At 44.3% G+C, this 24,377-nt stretch overlaps 1 protein-coding gene and 1 non-coding gene across 12 annotated transcripts in view; both read right to left on the reverse strand.

Annotated features, from left to right (window-relative positions):
- The window catches only part of STAMBPL1 (STAM binding protein like 1), a 52,241-nt gene extending 31,414 nt beyond the window's left edge, over positions 1-20,827 (reverse strand). Inside the window, exons 1-2 of one of the 11 annotated variants that reach the window (XM_051823926.3) lie at positions 12,365-12,408; positions 11,333-11,676 (exon numbers count right to left, since the gene is read on the reverse strand). The gene's annotated coding sequence lies outside the window, so the exon portion shown is untranslated. The other 10 variants (XM_070057643.2, XM_002718497.5, XM_051823929.3 and 7 more) reach the window with 10 other exon arrangements.
- Positions 20,828-21,390: 563 nt separating this feature from the next.
- On the reverse strand, positions 21,391-21,495 carry LOC127484290 (small nucleolar RNA U13). The gene has a single exon (XR_007911171.2). It is a non-coding gene; the product is annotated as a small nucleolar RNA U13 (small nucleolar RNA).
- Positions 21,496-24,377: the final 2,882 nt, after the last annotated feature.

Genomic DNA, 24,377 nt, shown 5'->3' on the forward strand with positions numbered 1-24,377 from the left:
AGAGGCAGGAACACCTCTCACCACCTCTGGGAGTCTCATTTCTAATTGGCCAAACCAGCAGCCTTTCTTTCTCCCACTGGGTTAGAGTTCATTTTCCCAGGAAGAACACATTGCAACTTACTTAGTCGGAGATGCACAAAGAAAAATACTGTAACCTAGGCTGGGCTGCAATGGCCCAAACTGGTTTAGATAAAGGGAGGTAAAGGGTCATTCCCACACCTTAAATGCAGAGGCACAAAGAAGGATCCCTTGAGTCACACTCCCACAGATCTTTACCTGCTTTAGGAGAAAATTTGCTAGGCCCATTTTGAAAGATGTTAAAAGTTCAGACATTAAAACCAAAGATAACTTTGTGGTGTGTGTGGTTTTTTTTTTTTTTTTTTTTTTACACTCATGTGTAATACCTACAACTCAGAAACATACTGTGGTCCAGATGTTACTTATCTGTACTAAAATATTGTTAAAGTAAAAATGAAAATTGTGTAATGATTCACCAATTCACAATTTAAAAATTAAAATTTTAAAAAATTTCCAAGATCTGAAAATGCAGTAACACTTCTAAACAACCCAAAGATGCAACAGGAAGTCTCTAGGAAAATATAAAAAATGCAATGAAATGAACAACAATGGGGAAAAAAAAACACAACATCAGGGGCTGGTGTTATGGCTTAGAAGGTGAAGCCACCACCTGCAACACAGGCATCCCATATGGTTGCCAGTTCACATCCTGGCTGCTTCACTTCCATTCTAGCTCCCTGCTAGTGGCCTGGGAGAAGCAGCAAAGGATGGCCCAATTACCCATGTGGGAGACCTGGAAGAAATTACTGGCTCCTGGCTTCAGCTGGCCCATCCCTGGCCATTGTGGCCATCTGGGGAAGATGGACGATCTCTCTGTCTCTCCTTCTCTCTCTGTAACTCTTTCAAATAAATAAATAAATCTTTTTAAAAAATAAAAATTTATGGGAAAATTGAAACTTGATTGTAATTGTTACAGCAACTTTCATTGTATGTTTTTTCTATACATGTGGGTAACATATATAACTACTAGGTGCCAAGTTCATCCCTTTTAAAGCCTCTGTCTGCAGTGCAGGATCCCATATGGGCACTGGTTCCAGTCCCTGCTACTCCACTTCCAATCTAGCTCTCTGCTATGGCCTGGGAAAGTAGTAGAAGATGGCCCAAGTCCTTGGGCCTTTGCACCTGTGTGGGAGACCTGGAAGAAGTTCCTGGCTCCTGGCTTTGGATTGGCACAGCTCCGACCGCTGCAGCCAATTGGGGAGTGAACCAGCGGATGGAAGACCTCTCTCTCTTTGCCTCTCCTTCTCTCTCTGTGTAACTCTGACTTTCAAGTAAATAAATAAATCTTTTAAAAGAATAAATAAACACACCAAAGCAGAGTAGTTTGGGTTAGATCCATTAGCAAGAATGTTGCTGCTATAGGAAAGATCAAATAAACTATTCCTGATGCATGTTTTAAATTCCTTTAAAGTAGGCTGCATGGATGGCACAGACTTAAGTATTTGGGTCACTTTTCACTGCCTTCTGAGGCACACTAGCAGGGAGCTAAATCGAAAGTGGGGCAGCCAGGATTCCAACGACGCTTTGACATGGGACGTCAGTGTTGTAAGCTGTGATTTACCCTGCTATACCACAATTCCAGCCCCTTTTAACTTTTTCTTGGAAATCACAGTCTTTTCAATATACCTGTCCATAGCAATGTTCCCTTTCATTTCTAATTTGCTCTTTTTAATATGTCCTGGATTTAGAAAATCAGAAAACAGTAACTTTGTTACTAAACTTTTTTTTTTTGACAGGTAGAGTTACAGAGAGAGAGAGAGAGAGAGAGATCTTCCTTCCATTGGTTCACTCCTCAAATGGCCGCTATGGCTGGGGCTGCGCTGATCCGAAGCCAGGAGCCAGATGCTTCTTCCTGGTCTCCCATGTGGGTACAGGGGCCCAAGCACTTGGGCCATCCCCTACTGCATTCCCAGGCCACAGCAGAGAGTGGAATGGAAGAGGAGCAACTGGGACTTGAACCCGGTGCCCATATGGGAGGCCAGCGCCACAGGCGTAGGATTTACCAAGTGAGCCATGGCGCCGGGCCCCTACTTAACTTCTTGACCATAGTCTTTCCTCCTCTTTTAATCTGTTTTAAAGTCACTGATAGGCCGGCGCCGCGGCTCACTAGGCTAATCCTCTGCCTTACGGCGCCGGCACACCGGTTTCTAGTCCCGGTCGGGTCGCCGGATTCTGTCCCGGTTGCCCCTCTTCCAGGCCAGCTCTCTGCTGTGGCCTGGGAGTGCAGTGGAGGATGGCCCAAGTCCTTGGGCCCTGCACCCCATGGGAGACCAGGATAAGTACCTGGCTCCTGCCATCGGATCACTGCAGGGCGCCAGCTGTGGCGGCCATTGGAGGGTGAACCAAGAGCAAAAAGGAAGACCTTTCTCTCTGTCTCTCTCTCTCACTGTCCACTCTGCCTGTCAAAAAAAAAAAAAAGTCACTGATAAAAATCACCTTTTTATTTGTAAAATCAAAGTAAAGATGAGGAGCAGAGCTGAGCAGACCACCTATGAGTGAACTACATGTTGATTACAGTGAATATGCTACATGATTTCTAATTTTGCTCTTCAAAAAGCATTTTTATTCATTTTTTCTCCTCTGTCTTCTAAGGAAATAGCTGAGTTCTGGGTGGGTGAGGTACTATTGGATTATGTGTCACCTGTAATGCAGAAAATACAGCAAAAGAGCTGTCATCATCATAACAATAGGTACCATTAACAGAAAGCTTTCCTCCTAGGTAGCTGAAATAATGCATTAATACACATGACTTCAGAAGTTGAGCTTACAGATTAGACACACCACACCTGGGCTCAAACTCTGACTCCACTAAGCACTAAATACAGAATCACAACTTCTCAAATTACTAAGGGATTGATAATAGTAATTAACAACCAGGGGTGTTGAGAAGGCAAACTGAACACTCCCTGCAACACTTAGAGCACAATGCCTGGTGTCAACAAGCACTCTACAGGTGGGAAAACTAACACCTAGGAAAGGTAAGAGCAAATGACAGACCAGGGACTCAGAAGGTGGTACTCATGAATCAGAGCTCAGAATCTAAGTCACACAGTCATATTGGCAATTAGCTTTCAGTAGTTAGCAGTGAAATTCAATGAAAGTCCAAACACTGGCCATGGACAAGATGACAGATCTACTGCCCTAATGAAGATTTCAGTTCACTTTTTTTTTTTTTTTTTTTTTGACAGGCAGAGTGGACAGTGAGAGAGAGAGACAGAGAGAAAGGTCTTCCTTTTGCCGTTGGTTCACCCTCCAATGGCCGCCGCAGCCGGCGCACCACGCTGATCCGAAGGCAGGAGCCAGCTGCTTCTCCTGGTCTCCCATGGGGTGCAGGGCCCAAGCACTTTGGCCATCCTCCACTGCCCTCCCGGGCCATAGCAGAGAGCTGGCTTGGAAGAGGGGCAACCGGGACAGAATCCGGCGACCCGACCCGGACTAGAACCCGGTGTGATCCGGCGCCACGGCTCACTAGGCTAATCCTCCGCCTTGCGGCGCCAGCACACCGGGTTCTAGTCCCGGTCGGGGCGCCGGATTCTGTCCCGGTTGCCCCTCTTCCAGGCCAGCTGTCTGCTATGGCCAGGGAGTGCAGTGGAGGATGGCCAAAGTGCTTGGGCCCTGCACCCCATGGGAGACCAGGAGAAACACCTGGCTCCTGCCATCGGATCAGCGCGGTGCGCCGGACGCGGCGGCCATTGGAGGGTGAACCAACGGCAAAAGGAAGACCTTTCTCTCTGTCTCTCTCTCTCACTGTCCACTCTGCATGTAAAAAAAAAAAAAAAAAGAACCCGGTGTGCCGGCACCGCAAGGCGGAGGATTAGCCTGTTGAGCCACAGCGCCGGCCTTCAGTTCACTATTGCAAATGTTTGGTTCATAATCTTCTGCTTGCCAAAGAAAAGGGCATTCCCTTTACTTTTTTCCTGGGCAGAATGATGTAGTGTCTGTGTACTGACCACCTGGTAAATGTAGTTAAGAAATTCAAATGTATGGCATTTGGTGCAGTAGTTCCGTTATCACTTGGGACCCCCGCATCCCATTTCAGAGTGCCTGGTTCAATTCCCTATCCAGTTTCCTGCTAACACACATTCTGGGAAGCAGTACATGATGGTTCAAATACTTAGGTCCCTGCCATGTGGGAGACCTGGATGGAGTTCTGGGTTGCTAGCTGCAACATGGCCCAGTCCTGGATGTTGTGGCATTTGATAACTGAACAATAGAGGGAAAATATCTCTGTCTGTCTGTCTCTCTTTCACTGTTACAAATAAAATAAAACTAAAAATTTTAAAAAGAATTTTAAAAGCATAATTATTCTACTAAAATAGTTTAATTCAAAGTTTTCTGGTTTTTATTATAAATTCTGAATTTTGTGTCATTCAATAGGCTTTTCACATAATCATAAATGTACTAATTTAGGACTTTTTAATGGGATGATTTGATTAATATGCATTATAAAACATTTAATAAGTTAATTAGAGGTGTCGAGAAATTTGTTTCATGCACAGGTGTTTTTTCATCAGAAATCCATACAGACATGTTAATTTTGCTCTTCTGCAATTAAAATACTAAATGTTTTTAGAAATTATAGTCTCAAGATAAGCCACTCATAAGACACTAAATTTTATTGTACATTTTAATATACTTTTTTATTGCAAATTACTTTTAAGAAAATACTATCTGAAGGATGCTTAATTCAATGGAGTATAATAAGTCACAAACATATTTCAAAATCACATCATATCTCCTTCCTGGCACTTGCCTGAAGCTCAGAAAAGGGGCCAGCTCTTGGTCAGAATTAATCCATTTTATTTAATTTTCACAAATTTTCTACAGATAGTACTTCAACAAATGGATCTGGTCCTGCAGGATTATGTAAAAGCAAAAGATGGCGATCCTGAAACAACTGTCATTCATTGTTTCTCCAATGTTCTGTAGTTATTAACTACATATTAACTGCTGAACACGTGCCAGTGAGTTGGCGCACTCATGTATTTTGTTTTACTAGAGACAATCTCTTCACTGTAGTAGACAAAACCAAAAATGGCAGTGTCCTCCACAACATTCCCTGGTAATTTGTTTTAAAACTATTGGAGCACCCTTATTCTGGCAAAGTTGTTAGAAAGCAGGCCATCAGCTCTGCCTGTCTGCCCATCACTCCTTCCTTCCCTGTAGCTATACCCCCTAAATTTGACGTAAGTTTCCCCTGACCATAGTTCCTTGACCACCTACACTACAATTTTTGGTTGAAGAGGAGGATTCTAACTACAAAAAAACCTATTTATAGACTTCACTGAGTCACAATTTCTGTGAAGGATGTCCCAAGTGTCTCTGTGTTTCATCAACCCAGTCCAGGATAGCTTCATGCACATCAAAACTTAAGACCTGGCTACTGGTGCTGTGGCATAGCAGGTAACACTGCCACCAGTGGCACCAACTTGCCAAACGGGCACCAGTTCAAGTCCTGGCTGCTCCATTTCCATCCAGTTCCCCACTAAAGTGCCTGGGGAAAGCAATGGAAGATGGCCTAAGTACATGGCCCCTGGAAGAAGCTCCTGGCTCCTGGCTTTGGATTGACCCAGCTCTGGCCATTGAGGCCATTTGGGGGAATAAAACAGCAGATGGAAGATCTCTGGCTTGCCCTCTCTAACTTTGTCTTTCAAATAAATAAATTTTAAGAACAACAAAAACAAAACTTTGAGGCCAAGAATGGGCATTTGGTGCAATGATGAAGACACTGCTTGTTTTTTTGTTGTTGTTGTTGTTTTTGTTTTTGTTTTTGACAGGCAGAGTTAGACAGTGAGAGAGAGAGAAACAGAGAGAAAGGTCTTCCTTCCATTGGTTCACCCCCCCAAATGGCCACTATGGCCAGCGCCCTGCACCGATCCGAAGCCAGGAACCAGGTGCTTCCTCCTGGTCTCCCAAGCGGGTTCAGGGCCCAAGCACTTGGGCCATCCTCCACTGCCTTCCTGGGCCACAGCAGAGAGCTGGACTGGAAGAGGAGCAACCGGGACGGAACCAGCGCAGCAACCGGGACTAGAACCCGGGTTGCCAGCACTGCAGGCAGAGGATTAGCCTACTCAGCTGTGGCGCTGGCCAACACTGCTTGTTTTTTACAAGTTGGATACAACTGGAAGACATTATACTTAGTGAAATATACCAGTTCCCAAAACAGATATCTTTTGTTTTCCTTGATCCAAGGTAACTAATTGAGTACCTGAAATGTAATGTATTGGAGTGAAATAGACATTTTGAGATTCAATGACTGTCTATAGCTCTTGTCTTTTCCACTGAGGAACAGTGTTGTTGTTGTTGTTGTTGTTTTTCTCCTCTTTATATGACTTGTTGAACTTTTTTACTTCGAGTAGGGTTAACTACACAATCATTAAGTATACTGAAAATAGATCCTTGTAAAAATTAACAGTGGGAATGTGAGACGGAGTGGGAGGAAGAGTGGGAGGGTGGGTCACTTTGTTCCTAAATCTGTATATAGGAAATATATGAAACTTATATAACTTAAATTAAAATTTTTTAAAAAATACACTGCATGGGATGCCGGCATCCCATACCATAGCACCTGGGTTTGAGTCCCAGTATGGTTTCAGATTTCAGCTTCCTGCTAATGCACATGTGGGAGGCAGGGGTGACGGATCACATACTTAGTTCCCTGCCACCCACATGGGAGACCCAGACTGTCTTCCTAGCTCCTGGTTTGGCCTGGCCCAGCCCCTGATGTCATGGGCATCTGAGGACTGAGCCAGACGATCGGAGTAGTCTCCCTCTGTCTCCCTCTTTCTTCTCTATATGCATGTGTCTGCCTTTCATATAAATAAAAAGAAATACATTTAAAAATTAAAATAATAAAAATTTAGAGTAAAACTTGAGACCCACTGCATCAAATAAAATTCCTCTAAGACAACTGCAAATGGCTCCCTCCAAGTATGGTCTCTGCTAAATATTATCTACTTTAGAACAATTCTTGCTTAGACCTCTATTAATAGAAGTATTTCCCTTTTCTTCCTTCACCATCACTCTGCTTCTCAAATGCTAATTTCCTGTCATTTCTCTTGACATATCTTTCACAGGACACATTATTTTCATGACATCAGCTTAGTTTGAGCTTTAGTGTTGGACCTTCTAATGTCCTCCATCTGTTTCCTCCAGGATATCCAACTGTGATTTCTTGTTCAGTACGTTCCAATGCTAAATACATATTTCTTACAAATACTGCTAGGTTCCAATACATTTACTTACTCACTATTATTTAGTATTATTTTGTGCTAGGACCTGGTGATACAATGGGAACAAGGCAGGAATACTGAGGTTAAGGAGTCCACATTTTTCTCATAGGAAGTATTAGGGAAGAATAATGTAAAGATATCAAACAATTATCTCCATAATTATTTAATGAAACTGTGGAGTGCGCACTTGACAATGCAGTTAAGATGCCACTTGGGATGCCCACACCCCACACTGGAGTGTCTGTGTTCCAGTTCCTGCACACCCTGAGAGACAGCATATGATGGCCCAAGTACTTGAGTCCCTGCCACCCAAGTGGAAGACCCCCATTGAATTCCAGGCTCGTGGCTTCAGCCTGGCCCAACCCTGACTACTAAAGGCATTTGTAGACTAAACTGATAGATGGAATATATCTCTCTGCCTGTCTCTGTATCTCTCATTATGTCTCTCTTTGCCTTTCAAATATAAATAAAAAAATAATTAAAAATTTTAAAAAATTTCTAAAAGAAAATAGTGGTAACTGCTACAAAGATGAAATACTTGTACAGGGAACAATGGAAGTTTTACAAATTTGTTTTTGGCAAAATACCTTATAAGTGACAGTGTGACATTGTCCCACGCATCAGGAGACACACACATCACTGATTCTTCCAACTACTGGTGACATTAACTTTCTCATTTGTTTAAGGTAGGCCTGTCAGATTCCTCCCCTGCAAAGATACCATTTCTCCTTTGGGAATTAAAAAACACCTTGAAGGGAGTTATTTTGAGACTATGCAAACATATCACTGGCTACTAATTTTAGCAACCAAAGATGATTTTTATCTGAAACTATTTTTATTGTTTTAAAAATAGTGATTTTCCTATTTCCATCATTCTTTCTACACATATTTAGCTCAAATTCTTTATTAAAGTTTTCTTTTTACATAAAAATGAAAAAATTTAACCTATCCAATGGAGTTTTCTTTTTTTACTGATATCTATGTCGCTCAACATTTGTTAAAATGTCTCCAAACTTATTGACCATAAAAAATTTTAAATATGCCTACTAATCTTTTCTTCTGGTATTTTATGGTCAAGAATTTTTGGATAAATATCTTTAATCTTCATGTAATTTATTTTTATGTAAGGAGAAAACGATGAAGTCTTTTTTTTAACAACTATGCAAAATGGCCTTTTTCCCTTCTGCTTCCAATTAAAATTGGGAATTGACATCCAAGTCTCTTTAAGTATGTTTAACTTCCAATTTAATTTTCAACTCTGACCAAAAAAGTTATCTTCACAAATGGGGCATTTAGTACACATTTATTAAACTGAAACGGTGTGGCAGAGAGAAAAAAAGTAAGAGTGGAGAGAAGCTGGCAGCCCAGAGAGGAGGCAGGTGTGCAACTGTACAATGAGTTAGCCCAGATCTGACCCGATGAGGACTGAAGGAAACAGAGAAGAATAAATGGACACGAGGGGAGATTCTGAGAAGTCGTACAAAGCACTATGTGGACACACTGAGATATGAGAGCATGGAGCAAGCAAAGATGTCATCAGCATCAGCACCTGAGGGAGGTGGAGATGGTGACACTTCGGAGTCCACCGGCAGAAGGGAAAGAAATGTCTTCCATTTTTATGAATGGTACCAACATTCAATCAACTACATAAACCCTAGCAGAATCCTGAATTTGCCCCTCTTTCAACCCATCCAACTCACCACTTACACCTACAGATTAGAACTCACTCTCCAAAATTCCTCACATCTGCATCTTCTCACCATCATTTCAGGAAGCCGCCGAATCAAAGCCACTCTTTTCTGTCTGCACTGCTGGAATAGCCTTCTGTTGGTCTATTTGTTTCAATCTTGCCCCTCTTTTATTAACTCTACGTAGAAAAGGTTGGTAACTTGAAAATCTGATTCAGATCCTATCATTTCTTTGCTTAAAACACTGTAATGGCTATCCAGTATTGTTAGTATTATATAGCAGTTCTCATTATATTACAACCCCACCCCCAAGTAGGATTCCTGAAACCTTAGATAGCACCAGAGTCTATGGCTGCTGTGTTCCCCCCATCCATACCTTTGATAAAGTTTAACTTATAAATTAGGCACAGGAAGATATTAACAACAATAACTAAATAAACTAAAGCAATTATGAACATGTACTGTAATAAAAGTAATGTGAATGCTTTCTGTCTCTTTCTTTCTCGAAGTACCTTGCTGGACTGAGCTCTCCCTTCTGGTAGACCACAGGTAACTGAAACCCCACAGGTTGAAACAGTGGAAAGGGGCAGGGGTCTACTGTATGTCCCTAACAGCCGCCACAGGTCTGGATCTGACGCTGCTGCCTCCTTTCACACCATATCTTGCACCCACTGGCGTCTTCCCAGCTGCAGAGATGCAGTGTGAAAAGTCGGTGTGAATGAGCCTCACCCTCAGCTCACACTTTACTTCCTACCCAGGTTGCCAGTGTTGGCTTAAGCATCTGCTCTTCAGAAAAGGTATTTTTTACCACCACTAGACTAGGTCACACCCTTTATTATACACTCATGAAGAAGCATCAGACAAATGCAAGTCATGAGATTTTTGTATAAGATACCCAGCCAGTGTTCCCAAAAAGAGTCAAGATCATGAGACAGAAAGACTGAGGAAATGGTACACACTAACAGACATGCAAGTGACACAAGGAAACATAATTGTGACCCTGGATGGGATCCTTGAAGTTTGTATAAAATTGTAGAAGAGGAGCTGGCGCTGTGGTATAGCAGGTTAAGCTGCCACCTGCAGTGCTGGCATCCCATATGGGCACCAGTTGGAGACCCAGCTGCTCCACTTCTGATCCAGCTCTCTACTATGGCCTGGGAAGGCAGTAGAAGATGGCCCAAGCCCTTGAGCCCCTGCACCCACATGGGAGACCCGAAAGAAACTCCTAGCTCCTGGCTTCAGATCAGCAGCCATGGGGGGAATGAACTAGCAGACGGAAGACCTCTCTCTCTCTCTCTCTCTCTCTCTCTCTGCCTCTCCTTCTCTCTCTGTTTAAATCTTTCAAATAAATAAATAAATCTTTAAAAAAAAAAAAAAAGATCGTCGCCGGTGCCACGGCTCAATAGGCTAATCTTCCGCCTGCGGTGCCAGCACACCGGGTTTTAATCCCGGTCGGGGCACCGGATTCTGTCCCGGTTGCCCCTCTTCCAGGCCAGCTCTCTGCTGTGGCCTGGGAATGCAGTGGAGCATGGCCCAAGTGCTTGGGCCCTGCACCTGCATGGGAGACCAGGAGGAAGCACCTGGCTCCTGGCTTTGGATCGGCACAGCATGCCAGCCGTGGCGGCCACTTGGTGGGTGAACCAACAGAAAAGGAAGACCTTTCTCTCTGTCTCTGTCTCTCTCTCATTGTCTAATTTTGCCTGTCTAAAAAATAAATAAATAAATATTTTTAAAAATAATAAGGCTTCAGGCTCAACACAAGCCTTCTGAATACTAATCTATGGGGGTGGGATGGAGAACATATTTTATTTCTTTGAGCCTAATTTGAGAATTACTGCCCAAGTTACCTTTGTAGATCTTTCAACAAAATACTTGTAAAACAAAAGTGACAGGGCCGCTCCTGTGGTGTAGCAGGTTAAGCTGCCTTCTGCGGTGCCGACATCCCATGTGGGCCCCAAATCAGGTCCCGGCTGTTCCACTTTGGATCCAGCCCCCTGTTAATGCTCCTGGGAGAGCAGTGGAAAACGGCCCAAGTGATTGGGCCCCTGCACCTACGTGGGAGACCTAGAACAAGCTCCGGGCTTCAGACAGGCTCAGCTCCAGCCATAGCAGTAAACTGGGGAGTGAACCAGTAGATGGAAGAGCTCTCTCTCTGCTTCTCTTCTCTCCCTCCCTCTGTAACTCTGCCTTTTCAAATAAATAAATAAATCTTAAAAAAAAAAAAACAGAGATAGTGACGGTATATACCATGAAAACATAATGGTTACTTTTATTTTCATATCTGTATTTTAATTTCTTGAAATTGTTATTAATTGGAAAAACAAAGTTCCATACCTGCCAGTGATTCCAAGTGATTTTAATTTTGTTTACTTCTTTTGCTTAAGTGCTGTATGAATTCCGTAACAGTTTCTCTACTCTGTTAAACAGAAACTCTAATCTAAGAAGGGTTTATTCCAGGCCTTCCCTTTTTTAATACAATCCATGCACCGTATTCATTTCCTCCTACTGTTAAAGAGAACTTATCTTGTGGGACGATTTATAAATCAACCTTTCAAGGACAAAAAAAGAGTAGAAAAAAGGGCTAGAGAGAATCCACTAGAAGACTGCAGCATGAAGACTTCTGTGTGTTTCCTCTCAGCGTTGGCATGCGCGCTTCCAGCACCGAAAAGACGCGGCCCCTGTGACAGGAGAAATGAAATCACAAGGTCTTTACTTGAGCTGAATTTAGACTCAATCACTATACTGACTGCAGTTTTCCTTCTGCCTTTTTTTTTTTTTTTTTTTTTTTTTTTTGACAGGCAGAGTGGACAGTGAGAGAGAGACAGAGAGAGAGAAAGGTCTTCCTTTGCTGTTGGTTCACCCTCCAATGGCTGCCACGGCACACCGCGCTGATCCGAAGCCAGGAGCCAGGTGCTTCTCCTGGTCTCCCATGGGGTGCAGGGCCCAAGCACCTGGGCCATCCTCCACTGCACTCCCTGGCCACAGCAGAGAGCTGGCCTGGAAGAGGGGCAACCGGAACAGAATCCAGCGCCCCGACCGGGACTAGAACCTGGTGTGCCAGCGCCACAGGCGGAGGATTAGCCTATCAAGCCGCGGCGCCAGCCTGCCTTCTGCTTTTAACTTAAGGTGCACTGTTGGCCCAACCACTTAGTTTTAAATAAATGTAGCACTCTCACAGGAAACCCACACGGGAATTTCTCTCTGAATCACAGGCAAATACAAAACAGGAAGGTACTTTTTCAAGCCACCTGGAGTGACAAAGGGTTAAAAATGAGTCATCAGTGACCTGTTTCCAAATTCACCCATAAAAATCATCAAGTATAACAATCAAAATTAATAATTGGTGACGAATCCTTTACCAGTTACCTCTTGTATGAACTTTTGCTGAGTGGTTGGTTCACTTACAGGAATGCCACTGAGAAACAAGTATAGACAAAAGTTAAAAACAGAACAAAATGACAACTCTATCAAACCTAAATTTTATCACCCTTAACAAAGGTTTAAATCATGAAATTTATAAAGATTATTTTTTAAAAAATTAGAAATTTATTTATGAGCAAGAGCGAGAGAGCCCCCCATTGCCGCCTTCCCCCGCCATCTACTGGGTCACTCCCCACACACTTGCAGTGGCTTTGTCTGGGTGAGTGCAGAAACCTTAACCAGAAATTCGATTCAGGTCTCACACATGGGTGGCAAGAACTCAATTTCTTGGGCCATCACCTGCCTTCTAGGGTCTGCACTGGCAGGAAGCTGAGTTGGGAGCTGAAGCCAGAAATTAAACCCAGATACTACCATGTGGACTGTGGGTGTCAACCTCTAGACTAAACACCTGCCCCTAAAAATAGCTTCTTTCAAGTGAATTGAACTTTAGTGAAATTAAGAAATGCATAATTGACACAAAAGGGTAAATCAAAGAATGTATTTTTAAGATCAGATTTAAAAATTTTCTTAAACTACATAATTCATGGTTTTTTTTAATTTTTTTTTATTTTTTTATTTTTATTTTTTTATTTTTTTTGACAGGCAGAGTGGACAGTGAGAGAGAGAGACAGAGAGAAAGGTCTTCCTTTTGCCGTTGGTTCACCCTCCAATGGCCGCCGCGGCCAGTGCGCTGCGGCCGGTGCACCGCGCTGATCCGATGGCAGGAGCCAGGAGCCAGGTGCTTTTCCTGGTCTCCCATGGGGTGCAGGGCCCAAGCACCTGGGCCATCCTCCACTGCACTCCCTGGCCACAGCAGAGAGCTGGCCTGGAAGAGGGGCAACCGGGACAGAATCCGGCGCCCCGACCGGGACTAGAACCCGGTGTGCCGGCGCCACTAGGCGGAGGATTAGCCTAGTGAGCCGCGGCGCCGGCCCATAATTCATGGTTTATCCATGAACTTTATAGAAGACTAAGAAAACCTTTCAACTACTTAGAAAAAAATACTGCTTATAGATTCTTTGGAAGTTATGAGAACAAAGAACTATAAGAATTAATGCAATAATGTAGACAATTTGAAGTCAGTGATGGCAGATTCTAGCCTAAAAACTTTCAGGAAGAATTTTCTATTCTTCATTGCCACAACAGTTTTCCACCTGTATTTAAAATCTGGTCATTTATAATTAGGCATAATTACTTCAACAGGTCAAAGAACAGCTAAAATTTACTTTGCCATTATCTAGAAAATACTCTGAATACCACAAATAAAAAATGGTTAGGAATGTAATCATCCCACCACGACATCTCACGCATGGCAGACGTATGTGACTCAAAGACCAAGGAGAGAGGTGGATGGCATAGTAATTTTTCGGAATCCTGATACCTGTCCCAGAATCTGATACATTATATTACTGAGGCATAACCTCCCCCTGACCTCCAACAAGAATTACTGTTTAAGAGATGTATGTGTTCTATATCTCAATTGAGTTGGGAAAAAAATAAATCATAATAATCCATTTGAAAGAATATGTGAAAATAATTTGAACTTAAAGTCAGGGCTGGCATTGTGGTGTAGCAGGTAAAGCTTCCGCCTGTGACACCAGCATCCCATATGAGCACCAGAGAGAGTCCCAGCTACTTTACTTTCTATCCAGCTCCCTGTTAACAGCCTGAGAAAAATGAAACTCCTGGCTTCTGGCTTCAGCTTAGCCCAGCCCTAGCAATTGTGGTCATGTGGGGAATGAACCAGCACATGGAAGATCTCTGTCTGTCTGTAACTCTTTCAGATATGTAAATAAATTATTTTTAAAAAAGAGCTTAATGCCAAACATTATTTATAAAATACCAAAACACCACAGGAAAAGAGCAAAAATTTTGTGCAATAACCTGGGTGCTAATTATTTTTTAAAATATTTTATTTATTTGACAGGCAGAGTTACAGACAGTAAGAGAGAGAGAGAGACAATGAGGAAGGTCTTCCTTCCATTGGTTCATTCCCCAAGTGGCCGCTATGGCCGGAGCTGTGCCGATCCGAAGCCAGGAGCCAGGTGCTTCCTCCTGGTCTCCCATTCGGGTGCAGGCGCCCAAGCACTTGGGCCATCCTCCAGTGCCTTCCTGGGCCACAGTAGAGAGCTGGACTGGAAGTGGAGCAGCCGGGACTAGAACCTGGCGCCCATATGGGATGCTGGTGCCACAGGCAAAGGATTAACCTAGTGTGCCACAGTGCCGGCCCCGTGGGTGCTAATTCTACACTGGAAATGGCAAATCTACATTGGAAATGACTGGAGCCTTGAAGCTGCATGAGAACCAGTTCATACATCTCTAACGCCAATCAGCATCTGTGGTACCTGGCATGCAGTGAAGGCGAGGATACACACAGGTTAGGAAAGCAGGCACTAGAATCAGGCTGTCTGGGTCTGACTCCCAGCTCTATCAGTCTTGACGCTGAGCAATTTACCTAGCCTCTTTGTACCTCAATTTTTAATCTCAACTTAATGTCAAATGGTACCTACTTCATAAGGTTGTTTTATGAATTAATAGCAACAAACACACATCAAATACCTACTGACATACTTTTCCGAGTGCTTTCTATTTACTCCTATTATTCATTTAACCCTTCCCAAGGCCTTAAACTAACAGCCTAATTGAAAGATCAGGAAACATGCTCAGAGAAGTAAGTGACTTGCCCAAGGACACACAATTAATAAGCAGCAGAAAGAAACAATGCTCCCAACCAACCATGCCATCAGTCTTGATATAACAATTTAAAACTGAGTACAGTGGCTAGCACACGGCACATTTAACAACTAACATTCATTGACAAGTATCTGCCAAATGTCTGCAAGGTTCTGCAGTTATACCAGAGCTCATTAGGACGGAATGCTGTGATCGACTGGAGATGTCTGCATGTGTCAGTAATACGTCCATGATCACACTTGTGCTGGACTGTCCTCCTCACCCACGTAAAATCCTGGGGTCCAACTGCCTGGCATTTCCCTCCTCGGTCTCAGAAGTGTTTGTCAGGCTGTCACCACCTGATAAGATTATCACCTCCACCTCCTCCTCCTCCTCATCTGTTCCCCACCCAACTGCCAAAGTGTGCTTTCAAAAGGATACTTTCAACACGTACTTCCTTACGAGGAACCTACAATTGGCTACCACATCAAATAAAAGTCCACTCCTCAGCTTTCAAGAGCCTTAATACGACATGGAGAGAATATGCCTTTAACACTCATTCAAGTGTTCAAATAAACACTTGCTATGAATGCCGTTTCATTATGCGGAGAATAACAGTGTTTGTGTTACTTCAGAATAGTGATAAGTGGCTTTTTATTTTATGTATTTAGTTTTGGACATGGCCCAGTAGAAAAAAAAAAAAATAAGGGCAGGTGTTTAGTGCAGCGGTTATGATAACACCTGAGATGTCCACATTCAATATCAGAGTGCCTGGTTTCAAGTCCCAGCTCCACTCCCAATTCCAGCTTCCTGCTAATGCACACCCTGGGAAGCAGCAGATGGTTACTCAAGCAGTTGGGTCCCTGCCACCCATGTGAGAGACCCAGACTGAAATTCTCAGCGATTGGCTTTGGCCTGACCTGGGTCTAGCTGCTCCAGGATAGGAGCTGTCTGTATGTTTCTGTTTCTCTCTGCCTTTCAAATAAGTAATTTTTTTTAAAAAAAGAAAATATTTGAGAATTTCAATTAATTCTTATTTACAATGAAAGAAGCTTGATTAGAGAGGGTATAATACTACGATCCAGGGGTCTGCACTGTGACATAGTGGGTAAAGCCATCATTTGCATTGCTGGCATCCCATATGTACGCTGGTTGAAGGCCTGGCTGCTCCACTTCTGATCCAGCTGCCTGCAAATCATCTGGGAAAGTAGCAGAAGATGGCCTAAGTCCTTCAGCCCCTGAATCCACATGGGAGACCTGGAGGAAGCTCCTGGCTCCTGGCTTGGCCTGGCTCAGCCCTGGCCATTGCTGCCATTTGGGGAGTGAACCAGCAGATGGAAGACTTCTCTCTCTCTCTCTTTGACTCTACCTCTCTGTGGCTCTTTCAAATGAATAAGTAAATCTTTGGGGGGGAGGGACTATGATCCTTGTATTCTGGTTTTAAACCATGGTTCCTATCTTGTAACTCCCTCCCAAAGGCAGGCCACAGGAACGAGAATTTCTCTTTATTTCTCTTTCCCAAAGCAAGTAACAGAAGCTCTAATCTCCCCCACTTTTCTATCCTGGGGTAGGCCACACAGGAATTCTGTAACCTAATCTGATCATAGATAATAAAACTATTATTTTATTTATTTTAAAACTGGTTTGTTTGAAAGGCAGGGTGACAGAGGGAGAGGGAGAGGGAGAGAGAGGGATAGTTATCTTCCATGTGCTGGTTCACTTCCCAAATGGCCACAATACCCAGATCTGGGGCAGACTAAAGCCAGTAGGCAGGATAAGACTTATTTTAGGGGAAGTGCTGTCCAGTAACAATAAGGAAGGAATTCTGAAGAACTGGGACAGACAGACCATCCAGTATATTTGTATTATACCTGCAATTAAGTCCCATATAACCCCAAAGGACGGGGTCCAGAGCACTTCCCAAAAGCTCATGTGGAGGTTCCTGGAAGGTGGCAAGCCCAGTGAGGGCATGGAAGCTTCACACCTTCCTCCATACCTAGCCCTGTGCAACTCTTCAACCATCTCCTTTGTAATATCCTTAATAATAAACTAGGAAAACTGTTTCCTTGAGTTCCGTGCACCACTCAAGCAAATTAATTGAACCCAAGGAGGGTGTTGTCGGCATCCTGATTCACAGACACTTTGTCCATGTTTTCAGTGTGTAGTAGGAGAAAGTAAGTTTGAGTTTAGTTTTTTTCCTATGAAAGCCACACAGGAAAGACATTAAGGGAAGAATATCAAAGAGAACATCTACGTTATTCTTAAACAATGCAATGTTACTATCTAGGTATATTTCAGTTAGCTCTCTAATCTTTCACCCTAAATTTAGATCCTGAATCACAGGGAGAACTGTTAATGATTAGAGATGGAAAGTCAAAACTGAAACAAAAAAAGGAGGGCTAACACCCTTAATATTTCAGACCAAACAATGTACCCATTTCCAAAAGAGTACCTTGCAAGGCTAACTAGAACAAAGAGAAACACAGGTGCTTATGTCAAGGGACTGCTTTTAATAAGCACACGTTACTAAGTAACCAGCACTCTGAATTAAGGTCTCTAAGCCAGCTCCATCACTGGACAAAAATAACATGGATTTCATTTAAAATTTGAAAGAGAATCAAACAATATGTCCTTTGAAGACTGAGCAACCTGTCAACTGCTTTGTACTCAGCAAGAGAAGTTGCAGGATTGTACTAGAAGTCCATCTGATTTGCTTTGAAATGCAAATAATTTGACAAAAGCCACATCCAGATGCAGCTCCATCCAGATTATTCCTGAGTTGAACATTCTGATGTCCACTCAGGACTTCTGAATGTAAACTCACACATCTAACTGCACAGTTCACAGGTTCACATGGCTGGAATCTGCAAGTCAATGGGTACCAGGGCAGTGTTTTTTGTTTTGTTGTAGAGAGATTGTCATTGTTCTGTCAGTTGAGGAAGTTGGTCTTCTTAGCTGGATACATCTACTGGGCTTCAATTAGATGCAACGCTTGGTAATTCATACAAAGTCATAACTAAAAAAAATTAATACCGAAACAGCTGATGTAGTTAGGTTGAAAGACAAAGACATTCTAGAATTTGTAACTCGTTTAACAAATACTTATTGAACAGCTGCAATCTATTAGCCCAAAGGGATAGGAAATAAGCTCTAATATTTTCAGGGAAAACCATGAACCATTTCTCGTAGTTCCAATAAAGACACCCGTAAATCTTATAGGGTCAAGAAAAATAATGCTAATGTTAGAAAGAATCCTAAGTTCAGATTAATTAAAATGTTTAGTTCTGCCAGGAAAGCACCCAGCACCTCCTGGGAAGCATGGCCATGATTTCCTCTCACATTTCTTCTCTCTCTCACATGAATTATCAGACTTTTCTTCTGTGTAAAATGCAATCTCCCCCTGAAACTGTTGCTGTAAATAGGTCTAAGAGTCCTGCAAGTAGGGATCTGATGGAACCGAGGTAGTTTTCACGTCCTCTGTCCTGAGGAGCAAAAGAGGCAACTCTAAGGAAGAACTCTCTGTTTTATATCAGCCTGTCTCAGGAACCAACCTGAGATGCCGGCCCCTCCAGGAGCAAATGTCCTTGCCGAGGACACCCCCAGGAAACAGGTCCTCTCACTACTCCCTCCAAGAGCCCAGGCAGTAAGAACCCTAGAATACAGGGCAAAAGTAGGCAAGAAACTGACCTTGAAGATTAAGATAGGCGTAAAGGACTTAACATGTCTGCCTTACAATTTAAGTGGCACTTCCTTTGTGAAAGGCTTTAATAAGCTTCTTCTTAAAATTACCAAGAACCAGCAGATAAGTACAGCCAACATGTACCCAAAAGCAAATTCCAAAGCGGCCAACAACTTGCTGTGTGTGTGTGCCCGAACAAAAGAGTAAGCAATCAATTCATTTTCCAGGCTGAGTCTAATAACATGTCATGCCTTTGCATGAAGATGCTCCCGGAGCAAACGGTAAACAAGGAGAACCTTGCTCAGACATCAACTTGTGTTAAAAATAAACACTGGTATTTATAGTGGAGCTACAAGATGTCCACTATAATCCAGTTGCGGGATATATTTTACAAGTTCAATGTAGCACTCGTGCTGAAAACATAAGATTGCCAATGGAAACAGTTGGGGAGGGGGGGGTAGGTGAGAGGATGGTCCACACCAGAATGGCTTGATTTCTGGGGAAAACTACGTTGCAAACACTGCAACAAGAAATCAACCACACAGGTGTAATTTATCTGCTGGCACAAATCTGTGTTACTGACCTTGAAGGGCCTAGTGATAGCCATTATAGTTTTGGAAACGTTTACTACTTAAGCCTTGATTTCATTCTCAGCGATTAACACGATGTTTGAAAAGCAGTGCACTCCCCGGGAGTAACTTTGAAAGACCTTAGCTGTATTTCCCACCAAACACGCATTTCCGGAACGCAGGCCACCCCGCCCCCACCCCCCTACACCTGAGATTTTTTTTTTTCCCGGCACTCTAGCTCAGTTTTGTCTTCTGAGTCATTTATCTCTTTACACTTCAGTTAACGCACCTTAGGCGTTTGACTAGTGGCCGCGTGGGTTGTTTGAGAGAGTTCTGGAGAATTTCAGTGGCATGCCATTTCTTTGTGCATTTTAATGGGGACTTTGGAGGCAGGCTCCCATAGTTAGGGTGAGGGAAAAGGGCTTGTTACCCGTATAAAAGTAATATCACCGGGACACGCCTCGCAGGGGTTAAAAAGAAAACAGTTTTTCCAACCCCGCCCCTCCCGCCTCCACCCCACGCACCGCCAGACAGTGCGGTGGTCTCAGAAGGTCGACCTCATCGCCCAGGCTGCGACCCTAGCGCGAGCCTGGAACTCACACGCACCCACGTACAGGTCACGGTCCGAGTCCCCGTCGCCACCAGGACCCGCGGCTTCCTGCCTTCCGCGCGAGGTGAAGCGGACCCTCCGGGCCGACCACGGGGGCGCTCAGGCAGCGCGGGCTTAGAAGGAGGCCAGCGGGCCGCAAAGCGCAACAACCCCCACCTAGCAAGCCCCGGACCCGACACCGCCCGCGGGCCCCCGGCACACGCGGCCGGCGCGCGCTCCCCCTGACGCACGCACGCGCCGACTCACCAGCAGCCCTGGGCGCCCGGAGCCCGCGTGGGACGGCGGCTACCCGCGCGCCGGCCGTGTGGCCTTGGCATCCGTCTGGCCGCTGCAGCCCCGGCCGCTGTAGCGTTTGCTGGAAGGCACTGCCACGGGGTGAAACCGGCACCCGGGGAGGAGAGGCGCCCGCTCGCTGGCCTCGGCGGAGCCTCCTCCCCCTTTCCGCGGCGGTCTGTGAAAGGGGCCAGTCCTGCTCGCGCGAGCTCGGTGCGTGGCTCTCCTCCGCCTCTACCTCCTCCCGGTAGTCCACCTCGTCCTCCTCTTCCTCCCTCCGCTGCCAGACACTCCAGTGCCGGAGCAGACAGCTCCTTCCAAACCCACGCGCAGGCCGGCCCACCCCGCGCCCGCGGCAGCAGTCCCTGCTACAGCCGCCTCAGGAAAACGGAATTGTCTGTGCGATGGTCCCGGCCTCCCCGGCCCCTGGGTGCCGCCTCCGCCTCTGCCTCCGCCCCCTCCTCCGCGGCGACGGCCCCCTGCAGGCTGCCCTGGAAGCTCGCAGGTGGCGGCAGGTCCCTGCGGATGGCCTAGGACGAAGTGAAACGGTTGGGTGCGACTTACCACCTAAACCCTACTCGCCTTCTCCGCAGCCCGAGACCGCCAGCACTTCCCCTTTGCCCCAACCATCCAGTTCACCCGCACCTCGGGCGGGACCCACAAACCGTGTGATGCAGCCGGCTTTGGCCGTGAAACTGGCACTGCGTAGAGGTTGGGTGAAAATTCCGTTTATATCTCACATAGAACCTCCATTCTGAGATTTATTTTCTTACCTAGGTGTGTACCCCGAGAAACACCTCGGTTCTCCCGCTTTTCCATCTACTTGGGAAATAACAACGCATGATGGTATCCCTGGATGTTATTCTGATCACATGCAGTATTTTCCCTCCAGTCCTGACACTGGGCCGGCACTCAGTCCGTGCAATCTTGCTTTATCTGCCACAGCCCTATATTTAAAAGGCATTGTTTATTCCATGAGTGAGATTCAGAGAAGTAATTTGTCTCCGATTACCTGCCTAGAAAGTGGAAGGAGTGAAGATTTGAACGCTGATCTAATACCAAAAGCTATTTCAGTTGGCAGGACAGTTTCTGTTAATTTGCAAACATTTTATGGATGCTGCTGCTGCTGCGTGGAACATAGACACTTTCCTGCCTGCCTTTTTTCACACATCAAATGGATGTACAGTGTGGAGGTCATAGAAGGTGGGAGGAACACACATCTCACACAAAGGTATGCGAGCCAAGTCTTCACACTGGTGAACCACAAAAGGATCAGGCACATTTCTTTTTCTTTTTTTTTTTTTAAATTTATTTATTTATTTGAGAAGTAGATTCATAGACAGTGAGAGACAGAGAAAAAGATCTTCCTTCCATTGGTTCAGTCCCCAGATGGCTGCAACAGCCGGAGCTGCAAACGATCCAAAGCCAGGAGCCAGGTGCTTCTTCCTGGTCTCCCACGTGGGTGCAGGGGCCCAAGGACTTGGGCCATCTTCTACTGCTTTCCCAGGCCATAGCAGAGAGCTGGATTGGAAGAAGAGCAGCCGGGACTAGAACCGTTGTCCATATGGGATGCCCTCGCTGCATGTGGAGGATTAACTTACTGTGCCACAGCGCTGGCCCCCAGGCACTTTTCTGAAGCTTGGTTGAGAGAGGAGTGACTGCAGAATGGGGACTTGGAAATTGGCTTTTCCTAGCTGGCTTTTCTTTTGGAGACGCTCAAGCTTCGCTTAAGCTTTTAGCCCTGGCTTTACCACCAACTGGGCTATTTGGTCTCAAGTATTTCAACTTCTTAGGCCTCTTTTCTCAGGGTAGTGGCTTTTTTAATAAGAGATTTATTTATTTGAAAAGTGAAGTGACAGAGTGGAGGATGGAGGAGGGAGAGGCAGAGAGAGAAAGTGAAAGAGAGATCTTCCATCTGCTGTACTCCTCAAATGGCCGCAGCAGCCAGGTCTGGACCATACTGAAACCAGGAGTCAGCAACTCCATCCCAGTCTCCCACATGGGTGGCAGGGGCACAACTCCTTGAGCCCTCCCCCGCTGTCTTCCCAGGTTGTACTGTCAGGGAGCTAGATCAGAAGCAGAGCAGCTGGGAGGGACTTCAAGATGAATGCTGGCATCTTAAACAACAGCTTAAACTGCTGAATAACAATGCCGGCCCCTGGTTTTTAAAATGTCACTGGATTTGACACTTTAGCTTCTAATGCTGGTACCACTTATGTCTTAGTTTATTCAGGTTGCCATAAAAAACAACAACAACAACAACAAAATGCCATAGACCAGGTGGTTTAAACAGCATAAATTTATTTCCCACAGTTATGGAATCTGGGACGTGCAAGATGCAAATTCTGGCTGATTCAACCCTTTCTGTTGAGGGTTCTCTTCCTGGGTTGTAGACTGCTGGTTTCTCACTATGTCCTTACATGGAGAGAAGTGTGTGTGTGTGGGGTGGCTACCAATCTTACTGAATTAAGGCCTCACCTGTAAGACCTCATTTAACCTTAATTAACTTCTAAAAGTCTTAGCTCCAAATACAGTCATTTAGGGGGTTAGAGCTTTAACCTATGAATTTAGGAGTGGGGTTGGGAGTAGGGGTGGGAGGATGCAGTTCAGTCCATAGAAACATTTTTTCCACTTATAAGTAGGTGCAAAATAGACCCTGAATGAAACCCCATAATTTCTTTTTTTTAACTTTTATTTAATGAATATAAATTTCCAAAGTACGCTTATGGATTACAATGGCTTCCCCCCCAATAACGTCCCTCCCACCCACAACCCTCCCCTTTCCCTCTCCCTCTCCCCTTCCATTCACATCATGATTCATTTTCGATTCTCTTTATATACAGAAGATCAGTTTAGCATACATTAAGTAAAGATTTCAACAGTTTGCTCCCACACAGAAACATAAAGTGAAAAATACTGTTTGAGTACTAGTTATAGCATTAGATCTCAATGTACAGCACACTAAGGACAAAGATCCTACATGAGGAGTAAGTGCACAGTGACTCCTGTTGTTGACTTAACAAATTGACACTCTTGTTTATGGCATCAGGAATCACCCTAGGCTCTTGTCATGAGCTGCCAAGGCTTTGGAAGCCCCCTGAGTTCACCGACTCTGATCATATTTAGACAAGGCCATGGTCAAAGTGGAAGTTCTCTCCTCCCTTCAGAGAAAGGTACCTCCTTCTTTGATGACCCGTTCTTTCCACTGGGATCTCACTCATGGAGATCTTTCATTTAGGTTTTTTTTTTTTCCCCAGAGTGTCTTGGCTTTCCATGCCTGAAATACTCTCATGGGCATTTCAGCTGGATCCACATGCCTTAAGGGCTGATTCTGAGGCCAGAGTGCTGTTTAGGACATCTGCCATTCTATGGGTCTGCTGTGTATCTCACTTCCCATGTTGGATCGTTCTCTCCCTTTTTTATTCTATCGGCTAGTATTTGCAGACACTATTCTTGTTTATGTGATCTCTTTGGCTCTTAGTCTTACCATTATGATCAATTGTGAACAGAAATTGATCACTGGGACTAGTGAGATGGCATTGGTACATGCCACCTTGATGGAAACTCCATAATTTCATACCAGTCTCCTAGAAAGTAGGACTCTTCATACTCCAAGGGATAACAATCATGAATCTCATTTTATCCAGTGATTTGTTCCGTTTCCCTGATGCATTGTCAGATTCTACTATCATAATTTACTCTATCTATCATAATATATTACTCATGTTTCAGGGACTTGAGTAAACACAAAGAAAAACAGCTCCCATCCCAAAAGAGAAGGGAAAGCTCTTAAGAGGTTATAGAGATTGTCTTTTTCTGACTTTATATTTGTTTATCAGAAAAATCTTTACCATTCATTGAAGTGCAAAATAAGGCACATTTTAAACAATCAGAATCTTCAAGTTTTAGGGTCAAAAATTACTAGAGATATAAGTCTAGTTCAGCTCCCTTACTGTACAGGAAAGCAACCTGAGATCTTGAAAATGATGGTGACTTGCTGTCAAGCTTAGTGTCAGTGGTATGGATCATGTAATGCTGCCCAAGTGAAAAGGAATTCTGAGACTCAAAAATAAAGGGAACTCCATGAAAAATGAAAGAGGAGAACGATGTTCAGTGTTGCCTGGGTTGATACCCAACTCCTGCTCCTGACTCCAG

Source organism: Oryctolagus cuniculus, chromosome 15, assembly GCF_051225735.1.
Source record: "Oryctolagus cuniculus isolate XC-2025 breed Fujian yellow rabbit chromosome 15, ASM5122573v1, whole genome shotgun sequence".
NCBI lineage: Eukaryota > Metazoa > Chordata > Mammalia > Lagomorpha > Leporidae > Oryctolagus > Oryctolagus cuniculus.